Source organism: Dendropsophus ebraccatus, chromosome 15, assembly GCF_027789765.1.
Source record: "Dendropsophus ebraccatus isolate aDenEbr1 chromosome 15, aDenEbr1.pat, whole genome shotgun sequence".
NCBI classification, from domain to species: Eukaryota; Metazoa; Chordata; class Amphibia; order Anura; family Hylidae; genus Dendropsophus; species Dendropsophus ebraccatus.
In genome coordinates, this window is record NC_091468.1 from 26,799,151 (window position 1) to 26,810,545 (window position 11,395).

Below are 11,395 nucleotides of genomic sequence, written 5' to 3' on the forward strand. Positions count from 1 at the left end.
ACATATACTTAAAGGAGAACTGTTGCTGAACCTAAACATCCCAAGCAGGCAGGGGGTGAGGGGAACATAATAAAGAATCCATATTTACCTGTCCCTGTGCCCCCGCAGTACAGCGTCTCTGCTCACAGACCGGCCTCCTGCAGCTCCTGGTTCTGCAATGTCACGCACTGGGGCAAGTGGGTACTTTCCGCCGGAACATGACAATGCAGGAACGTGAGGAACAGGATAACAGCAGCTGTGAGAGAGCTGGTGACCCTGTGCTGCAGGGGCACGGGGTTGAGTAAGTATAGATTCTTTTTTATGTTCCCCTGGCCCAGGATTTTTATATAAGGCCAGAGTTCAATCTGCTCTGGATTGGATTGTACCTGGTATGGACATGGACATCATACTATTACTGACCAAACCCTGTATACTAATATAACCAATAATACTACTATAAAAGGGACCAATAATACCCCCACACCATGACCACATACTATAATCACACAGTAACTACATTATAAATGGTTCCTTAATAATACCGTCACTCCACAAGCATTACTACTATACTGGTACTACACTTCACCACACAGGGGCCAATATTCCCCCAAACAAATAGAGGTGTAAGTACAGTGCAGACACATCCAGTGACTCACAGGTGACGTCTTCTCTGATCAGAGTCGGTCAGGTTTCCTTTTCTTTTCCATCATGAAGACTTCTTCCAACCACAAATCATCACAGCATCATCTGCCAGACAAACATCTTCAGGACCTTACTTTTACAGCACCTTTAACCACCTCTATACAAACTCTCTATCATAGTGCCCTTAAACAGTAGAAGAGACTTCTTTGAAGACCAATCTGTAGTCGTTTCCCTTTTCTGTGCTTCTTTCTATACTTAGATCCCTTCTTTATGCCTGTATCTGTAGTTAGGATCCATCATTGTGTCCTCATCTGTAGTAAGACCCCTTCTTTGTGCCCTCATCTGTAATGAGACCCCCTCTTTGTGCCCCATCTGTAGTTGTGCTCCCTCTCTTTGCCCTCTGTAGTTGTGCCCTCCCTTTTTGCCCTCACTTTGTGCTTCCATCTGCAGTTAAATAAATGGTACCCCTTTGTCCTAATGAACTGTACCACCGCCCCCTTGGATAAACTGTGCCTCTTATTAACTGTGTTTATATTAAATAGTGCCACTGTCCCCGTGTTATTCTGTGCCCACAATGTAGTTTGCCACTGCTTACTTAATAAACTATATAACCTATGCCCTCCAATGTACTGTTCCACTGTCCCCTCTAATGTACTGTGCCACTGTCCTCTCTAATGTACTGTACCACTGTCCTCTCTAATGTACTGTACCGCTGTCCTCTCTAATGTACTGTACCACTATCCTCTCTAATGTACTGTACCACTGTCCCCTCTAATGTACTGTACCACTATCCTCTCTAATGTACTGTACCACTGTCCCCTCTAATGTACTGTACCACTGTCCTCCCTAATGTACTGTACCACTGTCCTCTCTAATGTACTGTACCACTGCGCTCTCTAATGTACTGTACCACTGTCCTCTAATGTACTGCACCAATGTCCTCTAATGTACTGTACCAATGTCCTCTCTAATGTACTGTACCACTGTCCCCTCTAATGTACTGTACCACTGTCCTCTCTAATATACTGTACCACTGTCCTCTCTAATGTACTGTACCACTGCCCCCTCTAATGTACTGTACCAATGTCCCCTCTAATGTACTGTACCACTATCCTCTCTAATGTACTGTACCACTGTCCCCTCTAATGTACTGTACCACTGTCCTCTCTAATGTACTGTACCACTGTCCTCTCTAATGTACTGTACCACTGACCCCTCTAATGTACTGTACCACTGTCATCTCTAATGTACTGTACCACTGTCCCCTCTAATGTACTGTACCACTGTCCCCTCTAATGTCCTGTACCACTGTCCTCTCTAATGTACTGTACCACTGTCCTCTCTAATGTACTGCACCACTGTCCCCTCTAATGTACTGTACCACTGTCCTCTCTAATGTACTGTACTACTGTCCTCTCTAATGTACTGTACCAATGTCCTCTCTAATGTACTGTGCCACTGCCCCTCTAATGTACTGTACCAATGTGCTCTCTAATGTACTGTACCACTGTCCCCTCTAATGTACTGTACCACTGTCCCCTCTAATGTACTGTACCACTGTCCCCTCTAATGTACTGTACCACTGCCTCCTCTAATGTACTGTACCACTGCCTCCTCTAATGTACTGTACCACTGTCCTCTCTAATGTACTGTACCACTGACCCCTCTAATGTACTGTACCACTGTCCCCTCTAATGTACTGTACCACTGTCCTCTCTAATGTACTGTACCACTGTCCTCTCTAATGCACTGTGCCACTGCCCCCTCTAATGTACTGTACCAATGTGCTCTCTAATGTACTGTACCAATGTCCTCTCTAATGTACTGTACCACTGTCCCCTCTAATGTACTGTACCACTGTCCCCTCTAATGTACTGTACCACTGCCTCCTCTAATGTACTGTACCACTGCCTCCTCTAATGTACTGTACCACTGTCCTCTCTAATGTACTGTACCACTGTCCCCTCTAATGTACTGTACCACTGTCCTCTAATGTACTGTACCAATGTCCTCTCTAATGTACTGTACCACTATCCTCTCTAATGTACTGTACCAATGTCCCCTCTAATGTACTGTACCACTGTCCTCTCTAATGTACTGTACCACTGCCCCCTCTAATGTACTGTACCAATGTCCCCTCTAATGTACTGTACCAATGTCCCCTCTAATGTACTGTACCACTGTCCCCTCTAATGTACTGTACCACTGTCCTCTCTAATGTACTGTACCACTGTCCTCTCTAATGTACTGTACCACTGTCCCCCCTAAATCATTGTTTTCCAACCAGTGGCCCCTCAGCTGTTCCTAAACTACAACCTCCATTATGTCAGCAGGACATGATGGGAGTTCTATTCTTGTAGCGGCTGGAGGGTCACATGTTGGAGAACACTATACTAATTAAACTGCCCCCCCCCCCTCGCTAAATTATTGTTTCCCTACCAGTGGCAAAACTACACCTCCCATTGTACCCTGGTGGCAAGGCATGATGAGAGTTGTAGTTTAGTAACAGCTGAGGAGCCACTGGTTGGGAAGCAATGATTTATGGGTACTGTTTATTTAGTGTGGTGTTTTCCAATATGTGACTCTCCTGTTGTTCCTAAACTAGAACCCCCATTATATCTGGCCAGCAGGGCATGGTGGGAGTTGTAGTTTGGTAAGAGCTGAGGAGCCACTGTTAGGAAGCAATCATTTAGGGGTACAGTTTATTTAGTGAAGTGTTCTCCAACATGTGACCCTCCTGCTGTTCCTAAACTACCATCCCTATTATCTCCTGCCACCAGGGCATGATGGGAGTTATAGTTTTGCACTGAGGAGTCACATGTTGGAGAACACTACTAAATAAACTGTACCCCTAAATGATTGCTTCCTAACATGTGGCTCCTCAGCTGTTACCAAACTACAACTCTCATCATGTCCTGTCACCAAGGTATAATGGGAGTTGTAGTCATGCAAGAACTGGAGAGTCACATGTTACAGAACAAAGCACAATGCCTCCTTACCTCCCCAATATACTCACTAGCAGGTCCATGCTTCTCTTCTGTTCTGGCCTCTTCTAATCAGGTCTGACCAGAGCAGAGAGGAGCAGGCAGTGCTAATCACACTGCAGAATCAGCTGGCTGGCCGGACAGGGAGGTGAGTGTCCTCTGCTCCAGCCAGCCCTAGGCTACTGTATAGTGGTGGTGTCTTACAGCTTACAGACCCCAGTACTATACAGTAACCCCCCCAGACCCCCTCCCCAGATACCTGTCAGCACAGTGGGCGGCTCCTCTCCCGGCCGGCGTCCTCCTCTCCCTCCTTCATGGGCAGTGCACTTCTCTTCACTCCCTGATGCAGCAGGCTGCCTGCACCACCAATGAAGTGAAGAGAAGTGTGAGAGAGAGACAGTCACAGTGTCAGCGGCCGCTACTTCCGGGAGCCTTAAAGAGGCAGAGCGGCCAAATTAATATCCGGCCTCTGCGGCCCTTAAGTGTCCTGGGGGGGACCGGCCCGGGGGGCATATGCCACCCTGCCCCCCGGCCCAGCCCGCCCCTGGTTAGGATCCTCCCCCCCTTATGTGATTTTCACTCAAGATAGGGTTATTTTACGGTTTCTTCCAGGGTTCCTTCCTAAAGTAGCATCCTTTGCTAATATTAATCAGCAGATCATATTACCTGTTTTTTCTCCTGTCGGAGCAGATGAAGAAAATCTGGATCTTTCCAGCCTCGACGTGTCAAGATCTATCAGGATCTATCTGAACAGAGTGGCCGCCTTCCGCAAGCAGGAAAACTTTTTTGTTCTCTTCGCAGGACAGAACAAAGGGAAGAGGGCTTCCAAACCAACCATATCAAGATGGATCTGTGATACCATCGATTTATGTTACTCTTTGGCCGACCTAACTCCTCCGGAGTTCACTAAGGCCCATTCAACTAGGGCAGTAGCTTCTAGTTGGGCCGAGCGTGCCTCGGTACCTTTAGAGGATATATGCCAGGCGGCAACCTGGTCGTCTCTCTCAACGTTTGTAAACCATTACAGATTGGAATCTATACTGTCAACCAGAACAGCTTTCGCAAGATCAGTGCTATCTGCAGCTGTGATTGAAAACCCACCCAATGAGGAGCATTCGTGCTAATTCCCCATATGTTGTGATGCCAATGGGACGATAGGGAAGCAAAAATTATTATGTTAATTTGTTTTCCCTGAGACCCATTGGCATCACAAGACACCCTCCCTATTTATGTTCGTTATAATTGACTGAGGTGTGTGGGAAGGTGGGGCTTATTTATACTTCCTGGAGGAGGGGAATAAAAGTTTACTTTTATCATTTCATTAAAATATTCCTTCGTCCCAGGGGCTCGCAGGGGCGATAATACCCCATATGTTGTGATGCCAATGGGTCTCAGGGAAAACAAATTAACATAATAATTTTTGCTTCTATGTACAAGAATATAACTACTATAATACTGCTCCTATATACAAGAATATAACTACTATAATACTGCTCCTATGTACAAGAATATAACTACTATAATACTGCTCCTATATACAAGAATATAACTACTATAATACTGCCCCCCTTTATACAAGAATATAACTACTATAATACTGCCCCCCTTTATACAAGAATATAACTACTATATTGCTGCCTTCTATGTACAAGAATAAAACTGATAAAATAACTGAAAATTATGTTGGGCTGGCACTACAATAATAGTCCAAATAGAAGCACTATGAGCTAGGATGTATGCAGCACTCAGACAGTTCAGAAGGTGGATGTCATTAGCTGCGGAGGTGCACCTTAGGAGCAGAAAGTTCATACGTATACTGGGGGGGGGGGTACTGTGCACTCACTGTGTTACCTGAAGAAACAATCCAATTTATTGTAGACAAATATTCACATGAATATGGGGAGGGAGGTGTGTGCAGGTGCGTCCAAGCAAATGACCGTTTTCGTGTCCAGTGACGCTTCTTCCCGCCTAGGGTGGACGTTGAAGCTGGAAGAGCTGGGTATGTGACATACCCGAATTCCAGCTGAAAATGAAGCTGGTGGCCATCAGCAAGACCTGGGAGCAGTGCAACGGAGGTAAGGGGACTGGTATGTATAACTTTTCTATTTTCTGCACTGCATCGAAGTCTATGGGGAACAATGGACGTTGTTGTTTAATAAGGCCACACAAATAATTGACATGTCAATAATTTTCAGCCACTAGAGTAGGAACAACACTCGTTGTTTCCATTTCATTGACACAATGTATGGTAGTTGCATAGACTTCAATGGATAAGTGGACTGCAGGCACAACCAAACGTGCCCACATTCCAATTAAAATAAAATGATGTTTCTGTGGCCAATCTGGTAATATCAGCCTCAGAAACATATCAAACATGTTTATACATAGTGTGAACATAGCCCCATAGTGATACTAATAATATTATAATACTGCTCCTTATGATACAATTATATCTTTAATTATATTAATTATACTTAAATTATACTAGTAATATTAATGTTAAGTATCCAATGGGTTGGTTCTTGCTCTATGCTGCAGTACCAGGTACAGCCATTACCCAGTGTATGGCACTGTGCTTAGTGAGATGTGAAGACCACAGGGCAGCATCTCCGTCAATCAGCTGATCCGTGTTTGGAGTCAGTCCTCCTACAATCCTAACATTAATCCATCAGTAAAGAAAATGTCCTGGAAACCTCCTTGAAGTGTCTACGTGTACATTGAAACACTAATGGCTGCAAAACACATGACTGCAATATTGGGGTCAGTTAGGTCTTTGGCACTGTTTTATGGAGTTGTAGCAATCCCTCTGCCATGTGAGACATTCCCTCAGTACGGTCTCTGGATGTAACCAAGAATGTTCCCATTTACTGACAGCAACCAGAGATCTAGAAAATTAGGAAGAAAACTAAAAGTATATTAAAAAGTTGCAGAACTTTACATAATACGATTGCTGAAACTTTATTGAGGCTGTTAGGGTGGTCTTCAGGTAAGACCTTCAGGTATATTGGATGGTAGCCAGATTGGAGGGGCAACTCGGCCGAGAAGGATGCAGACAACTCGAGATGGTTCTGAGTAGCAGCATGTTTATTGCAACAAAGTCATCTTCTTTTATACCCCTTGCGGGGTGTACACTTCATTAAACATTAACACAGAATCTTTAGGTATTTTCCATAGATGAAGTCATGTGATTATATCCGGTCATGCGCAGTGTGATCAATATGAGTAAATATCTTATTTGCAGAGTAAACAGAAAATACAATAATCTCATGAAGAGATTTTTTTTCCTGAGGACTTAGGGCGCCACCTGCTGGATGTATGAACAGGTAACTGAGCAAAAAAAAAGTGTTACCTATCTCTTCTTAGTATTAGTAAAAAATAAACTTGTCCATATAAGCCAAAGCTATTCCACATAAAAAACATATAAATCCCATATAAATCCCTTCTACAATTATACATTTGGGGGGATGAGGAGGAGTGGTAACAGTCTTATTTGCAGCCCATCCCTGGTGTCGAGTGGCGGGATCCCCCCCCCCCCCCCCCCCCCCCCCCCCCCCCGCAATGCGATGTAAAAGTGTGGGAGGTGGTGTCTTAATAAAAAAAAAACTCCCCTAATAAAAGTCTAAATCACCCCCCTTTTCCCATTTAAAAAATATAAATAAATAAACATGTTTGGTATTGACGCGTGCGTAATCGCTTGAAATATTAAATTATCACATTCCTGATCTTGCATGGTAAACGGTGTAAGCGCAAAGACCTCCCAAAATGCAAAATTGTGCATTTTTGGTGGTTTAAAATCCAGAAGCATTTTAATGAAAAGTGATCAAAAAGTCGCATATACACAATCAAGGTACCGATAGAAAGAACACATCATGGCGCAAAAAATTACACCTCAATCATCCCCATAGACCAAAGGATAAAAGCGTTATAAGCCTGGGAATGGAGCGATTTTAGGGAACGTTTTTTTTCTGTAGAAGGTTTTATTTTTTTAAAAGCCATCAAATAATATAAAAGTATCGTTTTAATCGTACCGACTTGAGGAGCATATATGTCAGTTTTTCCATAGGTCAAATTAAGTAAAAACTAAAACCCTGCAAAGAAAAAGAATTGTGGTTTGTTTTTTTTTCAATTTCACAGGTCATATAATTTTTTTTCTGGTTTCGCAGCATATTTAATGCAAAAATTAAGTCTGCCATTGCTAAGGGCTCATGTGGGTTTCTAGGTGAAAAAATGCAAGTGCTATGGCCTTTGAAGCACAAGGAGGAAAAAACGAAAATTGGCTCCGTCCTAAAGAGGTTTAAGTGTCACTGTGGTTATAATTTTCAAAATCTAAATCATCAGTAAATGTGATATAAAGCAAGTTTGCAACTTACATTCATTATCTATTTTTTAGTTACGGGTCCCTTGGGCTCTTGTCTTTATATTCCTGAGTGGCAACTGACCCACCCGGGCTGTCTGTTCCGCCACCCACAGAAAGGGGAAGAATGACCCAAGGTGTACAATGCTGTGTGTATAGGTGCCGATGTGTATAGAAGTATAAAAAAAGAACTTTACTGTCAAGTTCAATGTTGTTCAATATAACAATACACGTTTCTCAGAATAGATAAATTGTCTCGTAGACTTTAGTGCTTGACCTTTTTTGCTTGAAGAGGTGCTTGAGAAGAAGTAAGAGGTAATTGTAGCGGTGCTTGTAAGATGGAGAGGAGCAAAGTACAGGAGAGGAGCCCCAACCCAGTGTAGCAATGTACTCTGCCGGAACCTGAAGATATCTTTGTAGTGAATAGTTACTTAAATAGATTTAGTCTGACCACCTTCTGCCCCCTAGTATCGTCGAAAATGTCCCAGTTGGGTAGTACAAGCCCCAGCCGTAGTTATCAGGGTCTAGCTAGGTGTCCCAGGTGTCCCAGTTACCTGCACTGCACGATGGGATACGTAGACCTTCTTAACAGTAACTTTGTACTATCGAGGCTAGTTCCTTTTGGTTCAGGATACTGCCCTGCTCTGTTCTGATGTGTTCCTGGCGTGGGTTAGGGTGTTCCTTGGTGATTTCTCCCTTTAAGGTGCTTAGCTTTGCATACTGAACTAACTGCATCTGTACACTGTCGTAACTAGACTCAACTGACTGACTTACTTCCTCCCACATGGAGGCAACTAACTTCTCCTACAGGGGGTGAGTGTGTAGAGAGCAGGGATTGGTAGAAAGAGAGAGAGCACCTCCTATTGGTTAGCACAGAACACATGGCACAACAGAAACATTAACCCATTGCTACCTTCAGCTGTGCAACACGTATAAATATAAAACACTGACACCTAGTGGTGAAACTTTAGGATACCTCATCACCACTTTAACCTGAGAGAAAAGGCTTTTTGACAGGTGCACATGAGAGACAAAAACACCAGTGGTGGGACACCACAAATGTAACTAAATACGTCAATCTGCAGCAGATTCTGTATAAGTGAAATAATCCTTGAATTAAAAAGTATAGAAATGTCTGCAAAATTTCCTAGAGCGCAGAACAAATGTCCCTCTTTGGCCATCCAAAAAGTTGGGAGGTATGGATAAGTACTTGAAAACTTGAGATAAATAGAAGTAATTTAGACATCTATATAGCTTTCTGACACCGGATGATTTAAAAAGATTTATATTTCTTGTGCAGCATACAAATATATTTGTAGTGTCTAAATGTAATTGATATAATATGTATAATATATGGTTTTTAATTTAATATGCAATATGTTGGGAGAAGGACGTTATAAATTGACCAGTTTCTATAGAGGGTACAGACTTTTACATATGCTGTTTTAGGATTGTAACACTAGAGGGCGATGTGTACACATGAAGAAGAAAGCATACAATTACTATATGTCACAAAGCTGATTGTATACATTATGTGTGAGATTATAGCTATGGATTTCTGAGATATAAGGGCTGGCAAGGGCATATAAGGGCAGATTTTTTCATGGTACAAAGAATTGATTCCCATCCCATGCCTCCCTCCCAAGCTAATGCTGAACTACAATTCCCAGCATGCCTTGAGAGCTGCAGCTCCTGGGTAAAATACAAGATGTAACTCAGGATCAGTACAGGATAAGTAATGTAATATATGTACACAGTGACCCCACCAGCAGAATGGTGATTACTGCTCTACAGTATAATACAGGATGTAACTCAGGATCCATACAGGATAAGTAATGTAATGTATGTACACTGTGACCCCACCAGCAGAATAGTCACTGCAGCTCTGGGGAATAATACAGGATGTAACTCAGGATCAGTACAGGATCAGTAATGTAATGTATTTACACAGTGATCCCACCAGCAGAATAGTGAGAGCAGCTCTGGAGTATAATACAGGATGTAGAGCTTGGCCGCTGAGCATAGGATTATATATGATGACTGGAGTGTCCCTTTAAGAGGCCACATTGTTGACTGCAGCTCCATATAACTGTGTGCAGGGTGGAGGCGCTCAGCACAGTTACCATTACTTGTGTTTCCACATCATTAGCAATAAAGCTATGAATCACCGTATAAAGAGTATGGAGGAAGCGTGCTGTGTTTCCTAAGAAACTTCATCGTGCTTGGCCTCCATGGCAGCGGATGACAGGCCTCAGCGTCTCTTTCCTGGAACTTTTGTCACGTTGACATCCTGTGTTGTAATCATGTTAAAACCTCTTCCACTTCTACAGAGATGGGAGATAAATGGGGACGGTGCTGGCTCTGGGGTCACCCGGTTCAGACCCATCCTGCCAGTAAAAACCAGGCCCTTCCTGCACACCCCGCAGCAGCAGCACATATAATGAGCAGTGTGGGCGCTGCTAAATATTATTATGGTATCCTATATAATTTATGGGAGGGATGATGCCAAAAACAAGAACGCCAGTGAAAAGTTTATGGGACATTTACAATCCACAACAGACTAAAGAGTTGTCCTTAAAGGAGGTGTTTGGTTTAGGAACCCTATATTTCCATTCAGGACCCTCATCTATTACACTGAGTGAGGAGCAGCTAAAAAGACCCAGCAAGTTCAAGCATTTCATAGACTGCCCATTTAATTAATTAAGAACTGTGTAATACTTACTTTCACCTGTGGTGGTGCTGCAGGAAAACTGAACAATCGCTGGAGGTGATCCTGCAGATCATAACTGATCGCTGGGGGTTCCGGCAGCAGGACAACGTGTGAGGAGTTCATTTTTTGGGTAGCCCTTTTTTAACATGTTAAATCATCTTCTTATGAATTAAATTTTTTTTAGCACTGTGGCTACGTAAAAACTAACACCACCACCACCACAGCGGGTGTCATCCTGAATGGTGAAACCAATGAAATAATGAATCCAAAGGTATCTAAACTTATCACTTGGAAAGCTGCTTCTAGGGCTGTGGTATGAGATACTGGCTGTTCAAAGAATGTATCTAAGCCTATTATGTGTGATACAGTCCACTGGGCTAATACATCTAGACTTATCATGTGTGATACTGTCTGGTGAGGCATATATCTAACATCATTTGTGATACTTTCTGCTGAGCTGACGCATCTAAGTCTATCCTGTGTGATACTCTCTGCCAGGGGCGTCACTAGAAATGGCTGGGCCCCATAGCAAACTTTTGATCAGGAGTGCTTGCAGTTAAAGGGACATTTGCAGAACCTTGGAAGCCCGCTTGGCCACCTGGTGCTACAAATGAGGACAGTTCAGAAGGTTCTGTGTATTGCAGACAGCTCAGGGGGCTCAGCATATTGCAAGAGCAGGCAATGGGGCCCTCTAATGTGGTGGGCCCCCTAGCACCCGCTATGGCT

The 11,395-nt window shown here is 43.3% G+C and overlaps 1 long non-coding RNA gene across 1 annotated transcript in view; it reads left to right on the top strand.

Moving 5' to 3' along the window:
* Positions 1 to 5,582: 5,582 nt before the first annotated feature.
* LOC138774426 (uncharacterized) overlaps positions 5,583 to 11,395 on the top strand; it is an 88,489-nt gene continuing 82,676 nt past the window's right edge. The window contains exon 1 of the long non-coding RNA XR_011360312.1: positions 5,583 to 5,680. This is a non-coding gene — a long non-coding RNA (uncharacterized lncRNA). The remainder of the gene's footprint in view (positions 5,681 to 11,395) is intronic.